Source organism: Cervus elaphus, chromosome 19 (genome assembly GCF_910594005.1).
Source record: "Cervus elaphus chromosome 19, mCerEla1.1, whole genome shotgun sequence".
In the NCBI taxonomy this organism is placed as follows: domain Eukaryota; kingdom Metazoa; phylum Chordata; class Mammalia; order Artiodactyla; family Cervidae; genus Cervus; species Cervus elaphus.
The window spans coordinates 80,348,213-80,374,886 of record NC_057833.1 but is presented as its reverse complement, the minus strand read 5'-3'; the positions used below and the strand labels follow the sequence as shown (position 1 = coordinate 80,374,886).

The window sequence follows — 26,674 nt, the reverse complement described above, 5'->3', positions numbered from 1 at the left end:
TCTAGTAAAAAGTGTTAAAGTAAATGAATCTTTAAATCTCACATTGCCAAACAATATTTTAACACATGACTCTCAAGTGTCAAACCAATTCTAAAAGGTTTTTGTCTAGCTGCTAAGTGCCGGCCATCTTGCTGCCACTGTCACTTTAAAGGGAACTTTTACTATAAATAAGTAAGGTTTAACTTGAACAATATTCTCATTATAAAAGTAATTTAGTAAAAGTTAAAATGTTAGTCGCTCAGTCATATCCAGCTCTTTCAGACCCCATGGACTGTAGCCCACCAGGCTCCTTTGCCCACGAATTCTCCAGGCAAAAATATTGGAGTGGGTTGCCATTCCCTTCTCCAGGGGATCTTCCCAAACCAGGGATCAAACCCAGATCTCCTGCATTGCAGGCAGATTCTTGACTGTCTGAGCCACCAAGGAAGCCCAAAAGTAATTTAAGAACATAGTAAAAACATTGTTAATGTTCATAAAGTAACTCATCTTTCATCCTAGCATCCAAAGATGTTAACTTTCCTTCTTCCAGCTAGGAAAAAAAAAAAACAAAAACGTCTTTTTAAACAAAATTGAGACTGTCATTTATACCACTTAGCGTTTTCACAGAATATTAACCTTTTTCCAAGGAATTAAATATTCTTGAGAAAAAGATTTTTAAGTCACAAAAGAACAATGTTACTCAAAGTGTAGTTGTAAACATCAAGACAAGTGCAGAAATTAAGTGTTCAGAAATGTTTGTTACAGTTTGGTTAGTGAACGCTCTGATTAAACAGGATATAGAACAGTTGAGGATTGCTGACTTGTATGATACATCACACATGGTATGAGCTTCCTAACAGCCATAGGAAGAGGGACAATCCTAAATGTAAGATTTCAAGATTAGTTTGTTGACTGTAAACCTGAAGCGTATAAAATCCAGAATCCATTTAGCTCACGAAAAAATTTCAGTTTATCTAGCTTTACACATCTCATTGTATAAACTGGCTACTAATGAAAGACTAATGATAAATTCTGAAAATATTATATCATTTGCTTCATACTGAATACAGGGTAAACATCAATATGATCATTTTACTTCTTTTGTCACTTGGGTACTACTTCCTACCCTTAATAATTAGAAATACACTCTAAAAAATATTGTAAAATACATAAAGTGTCAATAATGCAAACTGAATGGTTAGAATTATGGCTTACTTAGCTTTCTTCACATCTTTTTATGTCTAAACTTTTTTAATCAACAAGTATTCTTTTCATAAATAGAATAAAACTATTTTTCATTCAAAACCATTTTTATAACAGCTTTCTGAGACAATTCACACACCTTAAAATTCACCTCTTTAGAAGTGTATGATTCAGAGGTTTTGGTATGTTCACAGAGTTCTATAACCAATACACTATTTTTATCATTCCAAAAACAAACCCTGCTGGCAGCCACTTCCCAGTCCCCCTCACACCCGCTACCTGGCAACCATCTACTTTCTGTCACTATGGACCTGTCTATTATGGAATCCCATATAAAGAGAATTACAAAATGCGTTGTCTTTGTGACTGGCTTCTTTCACTTAGCATAACAAGCGAAACATTTTCAAAGTTTATCCATGTTGTGGCATGCATCAGTTTCCTATTGTATAGAAACACCACATTTTGTTTAACCATTCATCAGTTGATGGACATGTGTGCTGTTTCCATGCATGCATGCTAAGTCACTGCTAACAGGTACTCCCAAATAAGGTTTTGTCAAACCTTCTGGAAAAACATCAATTCATGCTCTGAGGAATAATAAGAGAACCACAAGCAATAGCAAATTTAGAGAAACCTTTTATTGTCACCAGAAATTTCTCTTAACAGCCAATGACATCTTCCTACTAGTGTGTATAGACAGCTAAATATAGACCTGTCAGCTGGTGTGCTGTTCTGTTTTTTTCTAGATCGTGTATCTGAAATGACACAGGCAGCCAACCAAGAATTATTAAACTAGCAAACATTGTCCCTGCCTTCTGAGTCATCTGTAGTAAATGATATTGCGGGAAAGAAATTTAGAGAAGATCTCTCAAAATGTGTCAAAAAAGTGAAAAATTATAGGTCTACAGATGGTAGTTTCCCCTCATATATAGTAACTGAAGGATGGCAGGGGGAGGGGGCAGAAAAAAAAGGAGGACAGAAAAGGTAAATGGCTGACACTGAAGAGTAGAGTTTGGATTCTGAGTTCACAGTTTAAGATTGGAATGACTGACTGAACTCTGGCCTATCTAGGAGAAACTGACAAGAAAGAAAATGCATTTGAGTGAAGACTGGCAGATATCATCAAGGGACTGTGAAAGGAAAGTGACAGAAAAATATAAAATTTTAAAATGACAGTCACAAAGAACTTAGGACATGATCTAATAAATCTGTAGGGAGTCTGTGGGAAAATAATCTTGTAACAACAAAGAAAATTGAAGAATTAAAAAAATAAACCTAAAGAATGATCTTATAAGTATCACTGATTTGGGGTAAAAAGTAACTCAAACAAATCTTTTAGGAGGGGAATTAAGAAGGCTTAGCTACAACTTTTTGGAGGCTTATGAATTCAGGGGTGATAAAAGCACTAGACACCTGAAAGTTCCTAGGTTAGGATAGATAGAGGGATAAAGGATGAGAAGATATAACACATTAATATAAAATTAATATAAACCTGAAGACACACAAATGGTCCACAGGGATATGAAAAGATGTTCTATGTCATTATTAAGGAGATGCAACTCAAACTCAAAAGTACAAGACACTGCCTCACACCTGTTAGGATGGCTATTATCAAAAAAATAAAAGACAAGTTCTGGCAAGCATGTAAAGAAACTGGAACCCTGGTACATTGTTGATGAGAATGTAAAATGGTGTGTTATAGAAAACAGTATGGAAGTTGCTCAAAAAATTAAAAAATAGAATTATTAGGGAATTCCATGGTGGCCTAGTGGTTAAGACTTGATGCTTTTGTTAGGGGTAAACCACTGACTGAAACCACCCACGCCAGCCAGGCTCTCTAGTAACCATCTGCATGAGTTATTTTACGACAGGAGGTCCTGGTAAAGAACACAGAACTAATAAGCCACCACCAACTGGAAGAGTTCAGGAAAGGTCAAAAGAAGACACCACGTGTCCATCTACCTCCCAGAATCCCTCTCGCTAGCATCCATCTTGGCTGAGCAATGTGGTCCGCCACCAGGAAGGACTCTGAGTCAAAATGATTGGCCAAAGACAACCCAGAAACTAATCCCATCAACATAAAACCCGAGACTGCAAGCCATGTGGCAGAGCAGTTCTCCAGGGTTCCCTTACTCTGCTGCTCTCCACTGGGGCGCCCTCTTCCAATAAAGTCTCTTGATTTGTCAGCACATGTCTCCTCAGACAATTCTTTTCCCAGTGTTAGACAAGAGCCCAATCTTTGGGCCCTGGAAGGGGCCAGGCTTTCACTACTGTGGGCCCAGGTTTGATCCCTCATCAGGGAACTAGGATTCTGCCAGCTGCATGTGGCCAAAAAAACCAGAATTATCACATGACCCAGAGATCAAACTTTGAGTATTTATCCAAAAGAACTGAAATTTGGACCTCTAATGAAGGAGGAAGCAGAACAGGCTCTATCTCGAAAGCAGGACTCCATCTTGGGCCGAACTGTGGCCTTTGAGCTATATGCCCAGTATCTATGGAAACATACCAACTGGAAAACCAGGCCCCCAGAAGGAAGAGCCCTAGGGCTCTCTGTTGCCTAAAAGAATACCCTAACTATCTGTGTAATCAAATAGAATCATACATTCTATTATGCTTATTGGGGTATGACCACAGGCCTATTGATAATTGTCCACTGTTAACTACCTAGGCTTAAGGCATATGAATCATGGGTTAACTTTGATTGGATCTTTCTTTTCCCTTTGTTCAGACTAGTTTCAGGGAATTTGGGGAGTTGGGTTTGGGCACACACTTAGGGTATATAAGGTTTTCACAAAAACTGGTCCGGGGCCTTGGCTAAGAGGAGACTCTGCCTTGGGCCCACCAGTGTAATATACTGCACTCCACTATCTGCATTGTCCTTCTGAGTGAGTTTGTTTCCCGGAATGTGAGGCTACAACACTGAGATGGCACAACGATTTTCATTGCAGTATTAATTATAAAAGTGAAGATGTCTAAACAGCCTAAATGTCCACCAACAGATGAATGGATTAAGAAAATGTGGTATACACAATATTATTCAGTCTTAAAAAAGAAGGATATCCTACAATCTTCAATAATATCAGTGAAACTTAAAAACATTATGCTAAGTGAAATAAGCCAGTCACAGAAGGACTAATGCCACTTACATGAATTATCTACAATAGTTCAACTCAGAGAAGAAGGTAGAATGGTAGTTGTCAGTGACTGAGTTGGAGGGGAAATGGGAAGTTGCTAATTAATGGGTATAAAGTTTCAGTTATGCAAGATGAGTAAGTTCTAGAGTCTGTTGTATAGCACTGTGCCTAAATAGTGAACAATAATGTATTGTATACTTAAAATCTGTTAAGAGGGGAGGTCTTATGTTAAGTGTTTTTATCTCCCCAAAATTAAATTTTAAAAATTCAAAAAGTAAACCACTACCTTGGCCTGTCAGAAAAAATACTGTATTCCTGATGCAGATTACAATCCTAACAAAAAAAATATAATGTAGAGTTAAAGGCTTTTCTGGACAGCAAGAGAAGTGCCCATGGCCAAAATCAGCACACCTGACAATTTATGTCTCATGTTTTAGGAAGCAACAAGTGATACTGCTATTTTGCATCCAATCCTGAACAACAGTCCAAAAAAGGCTAAGACTAGTAAAATGGAAGTGTGCTTTACAGAAGAAAACCACTCCTCAATCTGAAAAGCTCACCTTCAGTCATGTTATATTTAGATAAGGATATACTGGAGAGATAAGGAAGGGAAGAAATACTTACCTAAGTAGCCAAGTCAGCCCCAGAAATGACAGGTTAATTCAAAGCTCTTATTAGTGCCTACACACCTGAATTAAGATAATGCTTTTCGATTTTAAATCCTGCAATTGGAGAGGGGAGGTGCCCCTGATCAAAAAATTTATGACATGCCCTGAAATCATGCAACAACTAGGTTTTATTAGGGCTTCCCGGGTGGCCTAGTGGTAAAGAACCCACCTGCCAATGCAGGAGACTTTAGAGATGTGGGTTCGATCCCAGGGTCGGGAAGATCCCCTGGAGGGGGGCATAGCAACCCTCTCCAGTATTCTTGCCTGGAGAATCCCATGGACAGAGGAGCCTGGCAGACCACAGTCCATAGGGTCACAAAGAGTCAGACAAGACTGAAATGACTGAGCACCCAGCACAGGTTTTACTAAGTACTCATCATGTGTTAATGATGACACATAGCATTTACAACCTACTTACATATCTCACTGTCTCCATAACAACTAAGGTACAGGTATGATGATCTGCATTTTATTGACAAGAAAACTGAGAATTAGAAGAATGAAATCACTTCACTAATGTAACAAAAGTTAAGTGGCTGGGCCAAGCTTTTGAACTCAAACTGCTTAACCCCACACTTAAACTAAACTATAATAGTAATACCTTCCCTCACATTTAGAAAATCAATGGGGAACTCCTTGGTGGTCCAGGGTTAGGACTTCCTGCTTGCACTGCAGGGGGCATGGGTTCACTCTCTGGTCAATTCCCTGGTGGGGGAACTAACATCCCACATGTGATGCAGCCAAAAACAAACAAAATTCTCTTTTAAATTTAGAAAATAAAAATAAATTTATTCTGACCATGTAATTACAGACCTAATGACAGCACATTCCTAGATTAATTTAGAACTAGTTCCAATTATTATCTTCATTTGGATATATGATTAAGCACCTGCTGAAAACAACTTTGAAACTCACAATTTTAAGCAGTTAAACAAATTACCATAATCAACACAAGGCAAAAGAAATACAACAAAGAGGATGTCTCCAGGATTGAAATATTCTACCATATAAAGATAAATATTTTAAATGTTTCCATCCATAGATAAACTTGGGCTTTCCCAGGTGGCACAGTGGTAAAGAATGCATGCCAAGGCAGGAAATGCGGGATCAATCCCTGGGTCAGTAAGATCCGCTGAGCACGAAATAGCAACCCACTCTAGTTCTTGCCTGGAAAATTCCATGGACAGAGAAGTCTGGCAGGTTACAGTCCACTGGGTCGCAAAAAGTCAAACACAACTGAGCAGGCATCCACTATAGATAAGCTTAATTAAAAAAAAAAAAAAGTGTTCAAAACAAATATATGACTACAGAAATCTGCTACCAAATGGAGAAAAGACAGTCTCTTCAATCAGTAGTGATGGGAAAACTGGACAGCTACATGTAAAAGAATGAAATTCAAATACTTCCTAAACACCGCACACAAAGATAAAGTCAAAATGGATTAGAGACCTTCTATGAGACCAGAAACTATTAAGCCCTTAAAGCAAAACATAGGCAGAACAATCTGACATAAATCACAGCAAAATCCTCTATGATTCAGTCTCTAGAGTAAAGGAAATTAAAAACAAAAATAAACAAGCAGGACCTAATTAAACTTAAAAGCTTTTGCACAGCAAAGGAAAACTATAAACAAAGTCAAAAGACAACCCTCAGAATGGGGGAAAATAAAAGCAATTGAAACAACTGACAAAGGATTAATCTGCAAAATAAACAAGCAGCTCATGCAGCTCAATACCAGAAAAACAAACAATCCAATCAAAAAGTGGGCAAAGAAAGAAAAAAAAAAAAAATGGGCAGAAGACTTAAACAGTCACTTCTCCAAAGAAGGCATACAGATGGCTAATAAACTCATGAAAAGATGCTCAACATCACTCACTATTAAGAAAAATGCAAATCAAAACTACAATGTGATATCACCTCACACCAGTCAGAATGGCAATCATTAAAAAGTCTACAAACAATAAATGCTGGAAAGGGTGTGGAGAAAAGGGAACTCTCTTGCACTGTTGATAGGAATGTAAATAGATACAGCCACTATGGAAAACAGTATGGAGATTCCTTAAAAAACTAAGAATAAAACTACCATATGACCCAGCAATCCCACTACTGGGCATGCAAGCATGCTCAGTCGCTAACTCATGTCTGACTCTTTGCAACCCCATGGACTGTAACCTGCCAGGTTCCTTTGTCCATGGGATTCTCCAGGCAAGAATACTGGAGTGGGCTGCCACTTCCTTCTCCAACTATTGGGCATCCACCTGAGAAAACAATAACTGAAAAAGACACATGTACCCCAATATTCATTGCAGCACTATTTACAATAGCTAGGACATGGAGAAGCAATCTAGAGGACCATCGGCAGATGAATGGATAAAACAGCTGTGGTATATATATATACAAAGGAGTAATAGCCATAAAAAGGAATACATTTGAGTCAGTTCTAATGAGGTAGATGAACCCACAGCCTATTACACAGAGTGAAGTAAGTCAGGAAGAGAAAGACAAATATCCTGTATTAATGCAAATATATGGAATCTAGAAAGATAGTACTGATGAACCTATCTGCAGGGCAGCAATAGAGACACAGACATAAAGAACAGACTTGTGGACATAGTGGGGGAAGGAGAGGGTGAGAAAAATGGAAAGAGTATCATGGAAACATATACATTACCATATGTAAAACAGATAGCCAGTGGGAATTTGTTGTATGATGCAGGGAGCTCAAATTGATGCTCTGTGACAACCTAGACGGGTGGAATGGTAAGGGAGGTGGGAGGGAGGTTCAAGAGGGAGGGGACATGTGCATAGCTGATTCATGTTAATGTATGGCAGAAACCAACACAATATTGTAAAGCATTATTCTCCTTTAATAATACATATTAAAAAAAAAAAGAAATATGCTACCAATCGGTGATTTCAGGATCTCTGTAAATTCAACAGAAAAATACTATTCTAACTAACAATGAATTTTTAAAACAAGCAGATTAATGAGATCTGATTTGGGACCTAATTCCCAACAGTGTGCTATTAACCTCTCTAATTTCAAGTAAATCTATTTTATATACTAAAAACCTCAATCATTTGTGATAAAGTCATTTCATCTAATGAAGACAACCAGTGTGGAAACCACGTTAACACTTTCAGACCCTAAGGAGGTATTTCTAGACGAGGAGGTATTAATATCTAACAAACTGTGCTCCACTAGAGAAGAGAATGGCAAAACACTTCAGTATTCTTGCTTTGAGAACCCCATGAACAGTATGAAAAGGCAAAGAGCTATGACACTGAAAGATGAACTCCCCAGGTCAGTAGGTGTCCAATATGCTACTGAATATGAACAGAAAAAACAACTCCAGAAGGAATGAAGAGGCTGAGACAAAGCCAAAGCCAGGCCCAGCTGTGGATGTGTCTGGTGGTGAAAGTAAAGTCCCATGCTGTAAAGAACAATACAGAACAAGAACTTGGAATGTTAGGTCCATGAATCAAGGTAAATTGTGAAAGTGAAAGTCGCTCAATCATGTCCAACTCTTTGCGACCCCATGGACTATACAGTCCATGAAATTCTCCAGGCCAGAATACTGGAATGGTAGCATTTCCCTTCTCCAGGGTATTTCCCAACCCAGGGACTGAACCCACGTCTCCTGCATTGCAGGTGGATTCTTCACCAGATGAGTCACAAGGGAAGCTGGAAATGGTCAAACAGGAGATTGCAAGAGTGAACCTTGACATTTTAGGAATCAGAGAACTAAAATGGACCAGAATGGGTGAATTTAATTCAGATGACCATTATATCTATTACGGTGGGCAAGAATTCCTCAGAAGAAATGGGAGTAGTCCTCATAGTCAACAAGAGAGTCCAAAATGCAGTACTTGGGTGCAAACTCAAAAACAACAAAATGACCTCTGTTCATTTTCAAGGATAACCATTCAATATCATGATAATCCAAGTCTATGCCCCAACCACTACTGCTGAAGAACCTGATGCTGAATGGTTCTATGAAAACCTCCAAGACCTTCTAGAACTAACACCAAAAAAAGATGTCCTTTCATCATAGGGGACTGGAATGCAAAAGTAGGAAGTCAGGAGATACCTGGAGTAATAGGCAAGTTTGGCCTTGGAGTACAAAATGAAGCACACAAAGGGTAACAGAGTTCTTCCAAGAGGACTCACTGGTCATAGAAAACACCCTTTCAAGAACACAACAAAAAGAATAAAATACTTAGGAATAAATCTAACTAAAGAAATAAAAGACCTATATATAGAAAACTATAAAACGCTGATGAAAGAAATCAAAGATGACACAAACATGGAGAAATATACCATGTTCATGGATTGAAAGAATCAATAGAGTGAAAATGAGTATACTACGCAAAGCAATCTATAGATTCAATGTAATCCCTATCAAGCTACCAATGGTATTTTTCAGAGAACTAGAACTAATAATTTCACAATTTGTATGAAAATACAAAAAACCTCGAATAGCCAAAGCAATCTTGAGAAAGAATCAACCTGCCTGACTTCAGGCTCTACTACAAAGCTACAGTCTTCAAGACAGTATGGTCCTGGCACAAAAACAGAAATATAGATCAATGGAACAAAATAGGAAGCCCAGAGATAAATCCACGCACCTATTGACACCTTATCTTTGACAAAGGAGGCAAGAATATACAATGGAGAAAAGACAATCTCTTTAACAAGGTCAACCAATTGTAATAGAATGAAACTAGATCACTTTCTAACACCATACACAAAAATAAACTCAAAATGGATTAAAGATCTAAATGTAAGACCAGAAACTATAAAACTCCTAGAGAAAACATAGGCAAAACACTCTCTGACATAAATCACAGCAGGATCCTCTATGACCCACCTGCCAGAGTAATGGAAACAAAAGCAAAAATAAACAAATGGTACCTAATTAAACTTAAAAGTTTTTGCACAATGAACGAAATTATAAGCAAGGTAAAAAAACAGCTGTCAGAATGGGAGAAAATAATAGCAAACAAAGCAACTGAGAAAGAATTAATCTCAAAAATATACAAGCAGTTCATGCAGCCCAATTCCAGAAAAATAAACGACCCAATCAAAAAATAGGCCAAAGAACTAAACAGACATTTCTCCAAAGAAGACATACAGATGGCTAACAAACACATGAAAAGGTGCTCAACATCACTCATTATCAGAGAAATGCAAATCAAAACCACAATGAGTTACCATATCACGCCAGTTGGAATGGCTGCTATCAAAAAGTCTACAAACAATAAATGCTGGAGAGGGTGCGGAGAAAAGGGAACCCTCTTTTGCTGTTGGTGGGTAGGCAAACTAGTACAGCCACTATGGAGAACAGTGTGGAGATTCCTTAAAAAACTGGAACAGAACTGCCATATGACCCAGCAATCCCACTGCTGGGCATACACACCAAGGAAACCAGAACTGAAAGAAACACGTGTACCCCAGTGTTCATCGCAGCACTGTTTACAACAGCTAGGACATGGACGCAACCTAGATGTCCATCGGCAGATGAATGGATAAGAAATCTGTGGTACATATATACAATGGAATATTACTCAGCCATTAAAAAGAATGCATTTGAATCCCTCCTACTGAGGTGGATGAAACTTTAGCCTATTATACAGAGTGAAGTAAGTCAGAAAGAAAAACACCAATACAGTATACTAATGCATGTATATGGAATTTAGAAAGATGGTAATGACCCTATATGCAAGAGAGCAGAAGAGATAGAGATGTAAAGAACAGTCTTTTGGACTCTTGTGGGAGAAGACAAAGGGTGGGATGATTTGAGAGAATAGCTTTGAAACATGTATATTATCATATGTGAAACAGATTGCCAGTCCAGGTTCGATGTATGAGACAGGGTGCTCAGGGATGGTGCACTGAGATGACCCTGAGGGATGGGATGGGGAGGGCTCAGGATGGGGAACACATGTACACCCATGGCTAATTCATGTCAACATATGGCAAAACCACTACAATATTGTAATTAGTTTCCAATTAAAATAAATAAATTAAGAAAAAAAAAAGAAAACAAGAGACGACTCTACACACAGACATCACCAGATGGTCAATATCTAATTCAGATTGACTATATTATTCGCAGATGAAGATGTAGAGAGATCTATACAGTCAGCAAAAACAACACCAGGAGCTGACTGTGGCTCAGATCACGAACTCCTTATTGCCAAAGTCAAACTTATATTCAAGAAAGCAGGGAAAACCACTAGGCCATTCAGGTATGACCTAAATCAGATCCCTTATCATTATACAGTGAAGTGAGAAATAGATTCAAGGGATTAGACCAGATAGACAGAGTGCCTGAAGAACTATGGACAGAAATTCATAATATTGTATAGGAAGTGATGATCAAAACAATCCCCAAGAAAAAGAAATGCAAAAAGGCAAAATGGTTGTCTGAGGAGGCCTTACAAATAGCAAGGAGAAAAAAAGAGAAGCAAAAGGCAACGGAGAAAAGGAAAGATATGCCCATCTAAATGTCCCAAAGAATAGCAAGGAGAGATAAGAAAGCCTTCCTCAGTAATCAACACAAAGAAATACAGGAAAACAATAGAAGGGGAAAGACTGGAGATGTCCTCAAGAAAATCAGGGATGGCAAGGGAACATCTCATGCAAAGATGGGCACAATAAAGGACAGAAACTGTATGGATCTAACAAAAGCAGAAGATACTAACAAAAGGTGACAAGAATGCACAGAAGAACTATATAAAAAAGATCTTAATGATTCAGGTAACAACAAAGGTGTGATCACTCACCTAAAGCCAGACCACTTGAAGGGAGAAGTCAAGTGGGCCTTAGGAAGCAATACTATGAGCAAAGCTAGTGGAGGTGATGGAATTCCAGTTGAGCTATTTCAAATCCTAAAAGATGATGCTGTTAAAGTGCTTTGCTCAATATGCCAGCAAATTTGGAAAACTTAGCAGTGGCCACAGGACTGAAAAAGGTCAGTTTTCATTCCAATCCCAAAGAAAGGTAGTGCCAAAGAATGTTTGAAACTACTGCACAACTACACCCAATGGTGGAAAGCTACAGTGGCTCAGAGGTTAAAGTGTCTGCCTGCAATGTGGGAGACCTGGATTCGATCCCTGGATCCGGAAGATCCCCTGGAGGAAATGGCAACCCACTCCGGTATTCTTGCCTGGAGAATCCCATGGAGGGAGGAGCCTGGTAAGCTACAGTCCATGGGATGGCAAAGAGTCCGACACGACTGAGCTACTTCACTTTTCACATGCTAGCAAAGTAATGCTCAAAATTACCCAAGCTAGGCTTCAACAGCATGTGAACTGAGAACTTTCAGATGTTCAAGCTCGATTTAGAAAAGGCTAAAGAGATCAAATTGTCAACATCTGCTGGATCACAGAAAAAGCAAGAGAATTCCAGAAAAACATCTACCTCTGTTTCACTGACTATACTAAAGCTTTTGCGACCACAACAAACTGTGGAAAATTCTTAAAGAGATCGGAATACCAGACCACCTTACCTGCCTCCTGAGAAATCTTTATGCAGGTCAAGAAGCAAGTCAGAACCAAACATGGACTGGAACAACAGACTGGTTCCAAATTGGAAAAGGAGTACATCAAGGCTGTATACTGTCACCCTGCTTATTTAACTTGTATGTAGAATAGCTGATCATGTAAGCCAGACTGAATGTAAGCCAGCATGTAAGCACAAGCTGGAGTCAAGATTGCCAGGAGAAATATCAATAACCTCAGATATACAGATGACACCACCCTTATGGCAGAAAGCAAAGAGGAACTAAAGAACTTGATTAAAGTGAAAGAGGAGAGTGAATGAAAAAGCTGGCTTAAAGCTCAACATTCAAAAAACTAAGATCATGGCATCTGGTCCCATCACTTCATGGGAAATAGATGGGGAAACAATGGAAACAGTGAGACTTTATTTTCTTGGGCTCCAAAATCACTGCAGATGGTGACTGTAGCCATCAAATTAAAAGATGCTTACTCCTTGGAAGAAAAGCTATGATAAACTCAGACTGCATCTTAGAAAGCAGAGACATTACTTTGCCAACAAAAGTCCGTCTAGTCAGAGCTATGGTTTTCCAGTAGTCATATATAAATGTGAGTTGGACCATAAAGAAAGCTGAGTGCCAAAGAATTGATGCTTTTGAACTGTGGTGCTGGAGAAGATTCTTGAAAGTCCCTTGGACTGCAAGGAGATCCAACCAGTCCATTCTAAAGGGAATCAGTTCTGAATATTAATTGGAAGGACTGATGCTGAAGCTGAAGTTCCAATACTTTGGCCTCCTGATGGAAATAACTGATTCCTTAGAAAAGACCCTGATGCTGGGAAAGGATGAAGGCAGGAGGAGAAGAGGATGAGACGGTTGGTTGACATCACTGACTCAATGGACATGAGTTTGAGCAGGCACTGGGAGACGGTGAAAGGCGGGGAAGCATGGCATGCTGCAGTCCATGGGGTCGGCAAAGAGTCAGACATGACTGAGCTATTGAACAACAACAAAAGGTATTAATAACTGACTAGTGGATGATGGTAATGCACAAATACTTGAAAAATGCAAAAAAAAAAGAAAAAAAGAATATTCTGTGCTTGACTATGCGTCACTTAAAGGGAGAGTTGGAATAATCGCAAGAGAAGCATTGGAAAATGAGTAACAGCAAGTCTAGGGTTCCTCCAAGTGCAGTGGTAGGTGATGATTCTATCTGGGAAGAATCTCCCTGTAGCACAGATATTGGAGTGGCTATCCCACACACTAAACATTAACTAATGATTAGGCCAAGAAGCTACTATTAGTAAGATATACAATAAAGTTGTTTTAATAATCTATCACCAAGGTAAAAGTGGTGAATTTTTAAAATTTTACTTACGGTCAAAGACACACTAGTGGTAACCATCATTTATTGGCTGTATGACTTTGAACAAAAGTTTCTTCACTTCTCAGAATCCCAGTTCGTCTATAGAGATGACAGTACTTGTCTCAAAGGACCATGGTGAGGACCAAGTGAGATAATCTGAATAAAGCCGTTAGTGTGATATCTGGCTCAGAATAAGCACTCAAAAATGTAGTTAGTATTTTTGTTAGCAATCATAATAATTACTACTGTACTTTAAATATATTACCCCGGATACATAATAGTTTTTTTGAATGTTATTACTACAGCTTTCATTTTCAAGATTAATTGTAGGCCAGGCATTTTTTAAGATATATAGCAGGTAAAGTTATTAAGTTACTTGATCCTTTCTAAGTCTTTTATCTACTAACTTCAGTCCTTGTGTATTACTCAATGTATATCACCAATATGTGTCACTTAGAATTTCTACTTCCAAACATACAATGCTGATTTAACCTGCTCATTCAAAAATAACTATACCAATATATCATATTTCTTAAACTAGGTAGAATACATCAGGGTATTATTATTATTTCTTACAGTTTTCCTAAAATGCTTTCAAAAAGAACATAAAAGATAAGCCAAGATAATCATGATAAGATTTTAAAAGATATTTTTTAATTAAAAAATTAAGTCAACTATAAGCATCAATTTTATTTACTACATTTAAAATATCTCCCAGTTAGGCATTTGAAATTTCAATCATTAGAAATGTATTTTTACCTGAAACCAACCTAATAGTTTTTTTTTTTCTTCATTGAAGGATAACTGCTTTACAGAATTTTGCTGTTTCTGTCAAATCTCAACATGAATCAACCATAGGTAGACATATATCCCCTTCCACCCACCTCCCTCCCCATCACACCCTCTAGGTTGATACAGAGTCCCTCTTTGAGTTTCCTAAGCCATACAGCAAATTCCCATTGGCTACCTATTTTACATATGGCAATGTAAGTTTCCATGTTACTCTTTCCATACATCTCACCTCTCCTCCCCTCTTCCCACATCCATAAGTCTATTCTCTATGTCTGCTTCTCCACTGTTGCCCTGTAAATAAATTCTTCAGTACCATTTTTCTAGTTTCTGTACATATGTGTTAGATTATGATATTTATCTTTCCCTTCCTGACTTACTTCACTCTGTATAATAGGTTCTAGGTTCATCCACCTCATTAGAACTGATTGTGTTCCTTTTGATGGCTGAGTAATATTCTATTTTGTATATGTACCACGACTTTTTTATCCATTCTTCTGTCAATTGACATCTAGGTTGCTTCCATGTTCTAGCTATTGTAAATAGTGCTGCAATGGGATACATGTGTCTCTTTCAATTTTGGTTTCCTCAGGGTACATGCCTAGGAGTGGTATTGCTGGGTCATATGGTGGTTTCATTCCTAGTTTTTTAGAGAATCTCCATACCGTCTTCCATAATGGCTGTATCAATTTACATTTCCACCAACAGTGCAAGAGTGTCCCCTTTTCTCCACACCCTCTCCAGCATTCATTGTTTGTAGACTTTTTGATGATGGCCATTCTGACCGGTGTGAGGTGATATCTCATTGTAGTTCTGATTTGCATTTCTCTAATAATGAGCAATGTTGAGTATCTTTTCATGTGTTTGTTAGTCATCTGTATGTCTTCTTTGGAGAACTGTCTGTTTAGGTCTTTTCCCACTTTTTGATTGAGTTGTTTGTGTTTCTGGTATTGGGTTGTATGAGCTGCTTGTATATTTTGGAAATTAATCTTTTGCCAGTTGTTTCACTTGCTATTATTTTCTCCCATTCTGAGGCCTGTCTTTTCACCTTGCTTATATTTCCTTTGCTGTACAAAAGCTTTTAAGTTTAATCAAGTCCCACTTGTTTACTTTTGTTTTCATTTCCATTACTCTAGAGGTGGGTCATAGAGGATCTTCCTTTGATTTACGTCATCGAGTGTTGTGGCTATGTTTTCCTCTGAGTTTTATAGTTTCTGGTCTTATATTTAGGTCTTTAATCCCTTTTGAGTGTATGGTGTTAGGAAAAGTTCTAATTTTATTCTTTTACATGAAGCTGTCCAATTTTCCCAGCACCATTTATCGAAGAGGCTGTCTTTGCCCCATTGTATATTCTTAACTCCTTTGTCAAAAATAAAGTACCCATAGGTGTATGGGTTTATGTCTGGGCTTTCGATCTTGTTCCATTGGTCTATATTTCTGTTTTGTGCCAGTAGCATACTGTCTTGATGACTGCAGCTTTGTAGTATAATCTGAAGTCAGGAAGGTTGATTCCTCCAGCTCCATCTTTCTTTCTCAAGAATCCTTTGGCTATTCAGGCTCTTTTGTGCTTCCATATGAATTGTGAATTTTTTTGTTCTAGTTCTATGAAAAATGCCATTGGTAATTTGATAGGAATCACACTGAATCTGTAGATTGTGTTTGGTAGTATAGTCATTTTCACAATGTTGATTCCTCCTACCCAGGAATATAGAATCGCTCTCCATCTATTTATGTCATCTTTGATTTCTTTTATTAGTCTTATAATTTTCTGTGTACAGTTCTTTTGTCTCCTTCAGTTCAGGTCAGTCAGTTGTGTCTCTTTACAACCCCATGAACTGCAGCACGCCAGGCCTCCCTGTCCATCAACAACTCCCAGAGTTTACCCAAACTCAAGTCCATTGAGTCAGTGATGCCATCCAACCGTGTCATTCTCTGTGGTCCCCTTCTTCTCCTACCCTCAATCTTTCCCAGCAACAGGGTCTTTTCAAATGAGTCAGTTTGTCTCCTTAGGTATGTTTATTCCTAGGTATTTAATTCTTTTTGTTGCAATGGTGAATGGGACTGATTATTAATTTCTCTTTCTGAGTTTTCATTGTTAGTATATAGAAATACAAATGATTTCTGTGTACTGATTTTGTATCCAGTGACTTTGCTAAATTCACTGATTAGCTCTAGTAATCTTCTGATACTATCTTTAGGGTCTTCTATGTACAATATCATGTCATCTGCAAACAGTGAGAACTTTATTTCTTCTTTTCCAATCTAGATTCCTTTTATTTCTTTTTCTTCTCTGATTGCTATAGCTAGGACTTTCAGAACTATGTTTAATAACAGTGGTTAAAGTGGACACCCTTGTCTTGTTCCTGATCTTAGGGGGAATGCTTTCAGTTTTTCACCATTGAGAATAATGTTTGCTGTAGGCTTATCATATATGGCCTTTACTATGTTGAGTTAGGTTCCTTTTATGACCATTTTCTGAAGAGTTTTAATCATAAATGGGTGCTGAATTTTTAAGGCTTTTTCTACATCTACTGATATTATTATACAGTTTTTATCTTTCAATTTTTTAATATGGTGTATCACAATGATGATTTGCATATATTGAAGAATCCTTGCATCCCTGCAATAAACTCAACTTGATTATGGTGTATGAGCTTTTTGATGTGTTGCTGAATTCTATGAAACCAACCTAATAGTTTTAAATTTATGTTTGATGTCTTTTAAGTTACAGCTTATGAAACTTTTGGAAAAAAGAATTTTACTCCATAAAAATAATCCCCATTCAATTATCTCCTCTGTATATTTCTTAAATAAGTTCAAAAAGTGGTCCTTGAACTGTTGCTTATCAGTAAAAACTAATAAGCAACCATAATTCCCACTAATAGTGATGAAAACTCTGCAGAATTTCTAGTCTCAGGTGTAGGACCATAACAGTTATTTATAGGCACATTCCATAAATAACAGCAAACTGTCCAGCTAAAAAAATATAAAAATTGTTGGATGAGATCTTGGTAGCAGCTATCATCAGTATCATCAGTATTTGCTATCCTGCCAGTTGTTGAGGTGCTATTCAAATTAGTAAGAGCTTTTGTGTTCAAACTAATTACTGCTTAAATTTCACCTCCTTTCCTGCAGGACAGCCCCACTTCAAATTCTCAAAGATCTTTTTGATAAAAACTCAAGTATACAAGCCCTTTGTAACTAAATCACCTAGAAAAGATCTCTAATTTTTGCAAGTTGGCTTCACTTGTTCTCATTCTATATCCTAATAATACACCACTAACAGAGCTTTTCTGCAACTTTTCAGTTTGTCTTTTAAAAGACCTGTGCGAAGGGTTAAAAGTCAAATTCAAGGCATAATTCAAGACAGACTTCAGGAATTCTGGCTAGATTCACCTTTTTCAATGAGTCCCTTGCTTCGTCCTTTCAATTAACACTTGAGGTTTTCACAGTCTTATTACTGGCAGTAAAACTGACAATCCATTTAAAACCATTTACACATAAAATAAGTACAATCTTTTGGACAATATGATTTTGACACAAAAGTGCAGGATTTGAGAGTTCACTGAGAGACACCTACATCAAAATGACACTAAGAACAAAAAGCAGTATGAAGGGACTCAGCATTACAAACACTTAAGCAGACTGTTGCTATTTAGTCCCAAATCCTGTCTGACTCTTTTGTGACCCCATGGACTATATATATAGCCTGCCAGGTTCCCCTGTCCATGGGATTTCCAAAGCAAGTATAACCGGAATGGGTTGCCATCTCCTCCTCTAGGGGATCTTTCTGACCCAGGGACTGAACCTGTGTCTCCTGCACTGCAGGTGAATGCTTTACCATGGAGCCCTCCAAGCAGATAACAGTCAGGCAGTCAGGGTATAAGCAAAAGAATTTGCACACACAGCAAAATTAAGTCTATGTGTATGGCTTGTGTTCAGTAAAAACTCACACAGAAACCTTACTTAGCCAGGATGAATGAGTATACTCAGAAAAATAATACACTAGTGAATGAATGAAGGAAATGGTTTTAATCAAGGCTATTTGCCTTCAAAGCACACACTTTGCATGACCAACTGGAAAGGATTTTTACACAAGTATGAAAACTTCCAAAGAGCAGACAAGATACTAACTTTTCACCTTGAATTTGCAAAATGAAAGAATAAACTCTTTCATCATTTTGCTCTCACTCTCAAGTAATGAATTAAAAATATGAGTTTGTCTTGAAATGCCTCAAAAAAATATGGGTGTCTAATGTAAATTCCTTTCAACGTGGCTGTCGGTGAAAACTTTTATGTTGGGGGAAAACTACATTTGCCTTTATTTTCTGACCTGCAACAGAACACTGTTTTTCTGCTACACTGTGAAATTACACCTGAAAATATGGTAGATAGTCACATGATAGAAACTAATTTGTGAACATAGTATTTCCCCATACATCTACGTCCTACTGAAAATACAGAAGGAAAACCATTGCTAAGGCAAAGGCTGATCCAAGTAATGACCAAAGAGAGAATCCCTTATTACTGGCTTCTTAAAGAGCCTAGTTTTATTTGTAACTGGATTCAAAACCTAAGTGAATTATATCTCTAGGTTAGGTCAGTTTCAAATAAAAGGTAAAAAAATATATAAATGGTTAACAGAACATTAATTTTTACCCATATTAAAAAGCTACAACTAGACTGTCTTAGAATGTGCTGTGTCTGAGAGAAAAGTGATATGACCTTTAACCCTGTTTTTAAATTTTTAATCTTTATGTTTTAATATATAACTCAAGTGTAGACAGAAGTATTTTTCATTTAAATAAACAACAAATCAGTAATGTGAATGACATCTACCATACAGGAATCTTTAAACAGCTATAAAATAGATCACTAAGTAAGGTTTTAGTACACTCTGTCTTAGTTTTCTTTACTTGCTGAAGAACTTCAGAGATAAATATTATAAGAAAGCCAGTTCAAAGCCAAAATGAACTTTCAAATACTTCTACCATCATAGAGTAGGGAAAACTAATCTAAGATTCCCTCATTCTCTTTATAAAATCCATTCCTCTCTAATTAGAAACTGAATATATATTCATGAAATAAAAGGGCAAGAGAAATTCAAAAGCAACCCATAAATCAGAAGAAACACTTAACATGATCTCAATGGGGGGAGAAGTAAGCATATACACCATAGCAGTTAATTTTGCTGGCCTTTCCCATTCAATGTAAATTAAATACTGAAAAAGATACCTATCTCTTCATATTTTAGATTACATCTGAACGGATAATTCTTATTTCTCACAAATAGATCTCTATTTGTTGTAAAATAATAATAATAATGTTTTTGCCAGGGAAGATACATGGTTATGACTCTCCCCTTTCCAAAATTTAAAAATGCCTTGAAATATTCACCTCGGGGGAAGAGGAAAAAAACAACTAAGAAATGTGTTCACTTAAGCAATTCTGTGAAATCAGCAGTAGTGATCATTTACGTATTTCTAGTTTGCACACATTCTTAAAGCTTTCTAGACACAAATTTTTATTTCATTTTTGAATCTAAATTGGTTTATGCAAGAACAAAATATACTAATTCAATAAACTGTTCTTCAGCTCACAGGCACTTAATAATCTTGCTCTCACAGACGCTAATAGTAAAAGAGATTTTTAACTGCCACATTTCAACTTGTTTTTCTTAACACTATAGTAAACACATAATGGGGGAATAAACTTCCTAGGCATATAGCAAATATAACTTGAAGACAGTAAGCATCTTAATACCCAAATACTGTTCTCTTAATACTAGTATAAGACAAGAGTTTAAGTGGCTACAATTTCCCTTTCTTTGACCCAATACAAAACAGCAACAACATGTAAATTTCTGGTTTGTCTCTTTCCAAAAAACCCCTATTATTCCTAACTCTGCCATAGAGTTTCACAGTTTACAGAACACTCCCAAGTCTATCAAGTAAGTAAAAAAAGAAAAGAAGAGAAAATTCTACTTTTAAAATTAAACCTAGTAGCTATAAGTTTCGGGAGGAAAATGGCTCATCTACTCTAAGATTTGATGAACATCCAAAATATATTCTGTATGAGTTTGAGAGATCAAGAAACCCCACAGGACTAGTGTAAGAATTGAAGCTTAAATATAATTACTATAGAATTTACTGGCGCCTCCCAGGTGGTGCAGTGGTAAAAGAATCCTCCTGCCAATGCAGGAACCACAAGAGACACAGGTTCCATCCCTGGGTCAGGAAGAGCGCCTGGAGCAGGAGATGGCAACCCACTCCAGTATCCTTGCCTAGAAAGTACCACGGACAGAGGAGCCTGGTGGGTTACAGTCCATGAGATTGCAAAGAACACAATTGAGCATATACACACACAGAGAACTTATTACTCACTAGAGAAAGTCCCTATATTCATACCTTATCAATCCTTCCATGATGTTTTCACAATTATTACTTGAAAAAATCAGAACATCAAAATAATTTAGATTACTTTAGGGGTTTTGCTATCAATCTGGTCATTAAAAGCTCCAATTGTTATTAACTGCAAAAAAGATATTATCAAACGGCATGTGCTAAATCTGTGAACACTGCTTAAACAGTGTGGCCTACTTCTAAGGGCAACTTAAATTCTCAAACTTTAAAAACCCCACTGATTTTAGACTTATGTTAGAGATGACTTTTCCTTTTAAGCAGTCCATAAAAGTACAAGTAAAACTCAAATATGTAGGCTGCTAAATAAAGTTAAGAACATGTGACAAGAACTACTAGGAAATTATATGTTTGGCTTTATTGAATGAATCATACTTAAATACAACTTTGCACAGGTAACTGTCTCAAGTTTGCAAAAATGTCACAACTATGTTGGCTTAAGTTACTTGCTACAAAGATATCCCCCGACTCACTGATTCTTAAAGGAGTTTCCAGAACTAAGAATCATACCATAAGATAAGAGATGTTACTGACTGGCATGTGCTAATCATCTGTGAACACAGCTGGAGCAGAAAAAATGTGTTGAAAAGAAAGTTTAATTCAATGTATTGAATTAAAGTAATGGTTGCAAGAGTGGAAGTTGGGGTGGGGCTGCTGCCTTGAGACACTATGATTAAAAACACTTAAAAAAAAAAAAAGAAAACACTTCTAGGATTTAGTGGATGGAGCTACATACCCCTCAACAAGCAAGACAGTCCCACAGACTGATGAACTGTCCTCAAGTGACTTTCAAATATCCAAGTGGTCATTCACATAGATAAAAGCCTATTTACAGCTAATCCCAGAATTTAGTTTTATATTAAAATACAAATCATGAAGTATGTTTTGCCATTTAATATACACATAATTTTCCTGTAATGCATACATCATAAAAACTTCATGAGAAGTCTGAATTCTCATGGCTTTTCAGAGTATCTGTATTTTGTCTGCATTTTTGATGGATATTTTTTACTGTTTTTTTTTTCAGTACTTTAAAGCTGTCACTTTGCTGTCTTCTGGCTTGCATGGCTTCTCTGCTGTAACTCTTATCTTTGTTTCTTTGTATAGAATGTTTCTCTTTTCTTTGGTTACTTCAACAGTTTCTCTTAGGAGAACTAAGTTTGAATTTGATGTCTTATGCAGGTTTTTTAAGTGGCAGGTGTTTACCCTGCTTGGTGTTCTCTAAGTTTCTTACACCTCTAGTTTGATGTCTGGCATTAATTTCAGATAATTCTCGATTATTTCCTCAAATATTTCAACATTTCTTCTGCTCTGTCCTCTTCCGGGATTCTAATTATGCATGTATTTAAACGTGTTAGATAGAATCCCCAAGCTCCTGTTCTCTTTTTAAACTCTTTGTATTTCACTTGGATAATTTCTGATATCTACAAATTCACAGATTCTTTCTTTGGTTGTTTCAGATCAACTGATGAGCCCAAAGGCACTATGTAGTGAAACTTCTGACATTTCCTTTTGATTCTTTCTTATAGTTTCTATCTGTCAGCTGAAACTACCCAGCTGATTTTGTATGCTGTCCACTTTTTGTTTATACCTTTAACATTAATTATAGTCATTTTAAATTCCCTTATCAGATAGAAGCACCTATGTTAGCCAACGAGTAATCCTGGTGATGGACTGCTCTTTCTCTTGGGAATGTTTTTTGTCTTTTGTATGTCTTGTAATTTTTTGCTGAAAGTGGGACATGTAATAGGACAGCAGAGATAGAGGTAAGTAATTTTTGTGAAGGGAAATGGGAACATCTTTTCTTTGTTGAGTCTTTAGTGAAGGATGTTAGGAGCTGGGCTGAGTTTATGATTCACTGTTGCTATGGTTATCCCCGGAGAAGGGAATGGCAACCCACTCCAGTATTCTTGCCTTGGAGAATTCCATGGACAGAGGAGCCTGGTCCATACTCTTTGGTCCATGATGCTGCAAAGAGTCAGACATGACTGAGCAATTAATACTTTCACTTTTGTGGTTTTATCCCCACTGTATTACCGGCTTCAAATATCTACAGAACAGCTTATGCCTAGGTCAGGAATGGTTTATTAAAGCAATGTCTATTTGATTCTTTGCCCTGTGCCTCTTTGCGTAATCTTATTCCTCACCTTGTACTATTTTGCAGCTACTTGCTATTCACAGTTTCTTAACTTAGTGGCAGAGAGGTGGGGTTACAGTCTCTGTTGTCCTAAGGTTTAGTCCTAGACATATGCTGTGTCCCTGTTTCTCAGAGGTGTAATTTTCCTGTTTCCCCAGGCTGGAATTTTGGGCTCAGTGTCCCTTCCCCAAAAAGTTGCCCTCCCCAGTTTCTGTCTTCCCTCAGCTCACCAACAGGGCCTGCTGGTAGAGATGCCCATTCTCTCTAAAGATTAAGGTTTTTATTCTATACGGGAGAGAGAGAGAGAGAGAGAGAGAGAGAGTTTTTTGCCCTTCCTGAAAACTCTGTTGCTCTTCTCCTGTTCTCTGGCTCAGCACCACAAGAGACACTCCCCAGATCTCATTCCAATCTTTTCTAGGAGTACCCAATAAAGAATGTAGATAAAGAAGTGAACTCAGCCTTCATCAACTTGTCAGCTACTCAAGCTGAATGCTCTTTATCAGTGCCCAGATGTGTCTACTGAAGGTGAACGTGAGTTCATATGTACTCTTTCTCTCCTTAAATTTCAGGCCACTGGTTTGCCCTGTGGCCTCAGCAACTTAATAGGTTTCAAAAAAAAAAAAAAAATCATGAATTTGAAGTTAGTCTGGTTCTTTTTTGATCCTACAGTGGAACCAAAGGCTCTTTTTGTCCCAGGGCCAAAGCCAGAGGTGGTTATACTAACTTATAAACTAATTCAGGATAGTAAAGAAGCTGTTACAAATTACTTGAAATAAAAAGGAGGCCTTTACTGGGTTTGATAAAGTTGAGAAACAACTGACTTAAAGGATCTTTTTGAAGACAACTCCCCTCGAACCACTAATAAGCATTACGGTAAACATTTAGGCCTATAACTATTAGTAGCAACAAAATTTTTGATAATTTATCTGCTTAGATGTGCCTCTATTTTACTAATTTTAAGTATGCAGTCAGAGAAAAATGAGAAAGGTATGAGCAATGGAAACCTCAAATTCAAATAGAAGTTTAGGAATACAGCCAAATTAGTTAAAACAGATTTTTTAATTTCAGCCATAATTCAGTATCTACCAAGAACCTGACTCCACTACCCTCCCATCTACAAACTCAATAACAAAGCCAGCACTGTTTCATTCCACCAAAGCAACCAGCTTCTATTTATTTGTGGATAAAGTTAATTCTTAAAAATAACTCATCCTTTCCATAATTCCAGAACTTTTTCCCTTATAACATTCATATATTTTACTATTTACTACTGCCAGTTTAGAAAAAAGAGGAATATCCATTACCTCCCAGTGGAATACAAACTGTGGTATTTTTCCATGAACTAGACTATAGAATGTAAAATTCCTATCTCTTAATAACCCTCTGACTCCACTTTTCCTCCGTTAATATGTGCTACTTCCTGTTTTCAGAGTATAATGTAATATTTCTAAATGAGGATGGCCTTATATTCCATTGTGATATTAACCCCACAAGCCAAGTTTAAGATATAGCTGCTTAAACTGTTTCACATTACATTTAAAATGTTAACATGATCTTACATTATATGCTAGTCAAACAATAAAGCACTTCCAAAGAACAGTGAAATCAAGTCTTTTGGGGACACTCAATTATTGACGAGTTTTTTAAACCTCTTTTTTTTTTTTAAAGGCAAGTCCTGTTTCATTTCCCATAAACTCACAGAGTACTGGTAATATACACAACAACTGTAATTTCCTTAGGCTCTGCATACAGTACTTTCAAACCTAAAAATCTTGTCATCAAGCAAGAAGAAAACACAGTGAGACAATCTTTGGGACAGGTCCTGAAAAAATATTCTGAAATTTAACTTTTCACCCAAGTCTCTACACTCCAAGAAGCTCAAAATAACTCTAGTGTATAAACTCCTTCACAGTGGGCAACAGCATCAGGTAGAAGCCCAAGGGGAATCAAAGATCGGATCAAAGGGAAAAGCAGAGAGAGGAACCGAGAAATCATTTACTTCGGGAAACCACTGCCACATTTGGGGAAGACTTCTAATGTTCTCCCCTAAGCAACCTGTAAAGCAAAGTCTTAAGAGAGGTTACCTTAACACCCAACACAATTTAGGGGAGGACACTTTTTAAGTGTAGAGTCAAATCCGCCTTTAACAGCCACTTCACTGAACATCTAAGTCCCACTTCACCCATCTAAAGGCCGCATTCAGAGACAAAAATCACAGCAGCGGAGGAAAGGCCCCTGTGAATAAGCTCTCTTGCAAAAAGAAACGCTGAGGGGAGAAAACTTCATTTTGGAAAAGGGAGGAGCTGAAGAAGAAACGACGCGGGTGCTCCCCATTTCCTAAGAAAACGAAACAAAGCTACGCAAATAAAGTTAAAAGTCTATGCAATACTTGGGAGGAAGGAGGGTCACTGACCCACGGAAACAAGAGTTCCGGGCATCCAGTAGGAAGAGCGCTCCGACTAGGAGGATGAAAGGGAATCCGGAGGGCGGAGCCCAGAGGGCTGCGAGCCCACAGGGCTGCAAACCCTGAGGAATAAGGGCTGAGCGGGGTAAGGATGTGCAGAGTGCAGTGGGGGAGACCATGGTGGGAAGAAACCCAGAAAAGGAGGCGAAAAGAGGGGTGGGACTGAACATGGCAGGGCCCTGGGCGACTGTCACTCAGAACCGCAGGGGGCAGGCGGGGTGGGGGTGGCGGGGTCCGACGACAGGAACCTGACCAGCAGCCTGGGGGGAGGGTAATCTGCTTTCCTGAATTGCTGGAGGTTGCGGCCCAGACAGCACCACCCTTCCTTCTCCCTGCCCTTGGCGCCCCAAGTCCTCGCGGCGTGGCGAGGGGGTAAAGCAAAGCTCCAGAGTCCGGTGCCCGTGGTGATTTACCTTCGCGGGAGGCTGGAGAGGCTCCAGCCCGAGCTCCTCCTGCCGCCGGCTCCGCGTCCAGAGTGGGATGAGGCGCCCTCCGGCCTCCTCCCCTACACCACTTCCCCTTTCCCCACGGAGGCCCCGTAGCTCCACTGCCGCGGGTTCCTGATGCCGCGGCGGCGCTGCCTCCCCGCCCCCTCCACCTCCTCCCTCTGCCTCTCAGAGGCTCACTCTGGAGGCCGCCATCTTCGCTCAGGCTGTGAGGACCTCGCTCCAGTACGCCTGCGTCGCCCCGGCCCAGACTGTCACGAGACCCAGTCAGCTGATTTCAGTTCTTCCGCCTCCTGCTCCACCCTCTCGCATGCATTTCTCCGCCCTCCCGGTCGTATTCGCCTAATTGCTATGAGATTCCGCCTTCAACCGGCTGGCTGGTAGGCACGCCCTCCTCCCCAAACGCAGTTGGGACATGCGCAGAATGTCGAGGAAGATGGCGGAAGCAAGAGTCCACGCCCCGCGCGGGGAACCTGACCCTCAGCCTGTGGCTCCTCTGAGTCCTGCTCGTGGTCGTTGGGCGGGACAGGTTATGCACTCTTAATCTCGTGAAGTGTTATTTTA

General features: G+C 38.4%; 1 protein-coding gene across 2 annotated transcripts in view; it reads right to left on the bottom strand.

Annotated features, from left to right (window-relative positions):
* The window catches only part of DNAJC13 (DnaJ heat shock protein family (Hsp40) member C13), a 153,312-nt gene extending 126,978 nt beyond the window's left edge, over positions 1-26,334 (bottom strand). Inside the window, exon 1 of one of the 2 annotated variants that reach the window (XR_006335233.1) lies at positions 26,078-26,333. The gene's annotated coding sequence lies outside the window, so the exon portion shown is untranslated. Of the gene's footprint in view, positions 1-26,077 lie in introns of both variants that reach the window. The other variant, XM_043873864.1, reaches the window with a different exon arrangement.
* Between the last annotated feature and the right edge of the window lie 340 nt (positions 26,335-26,674).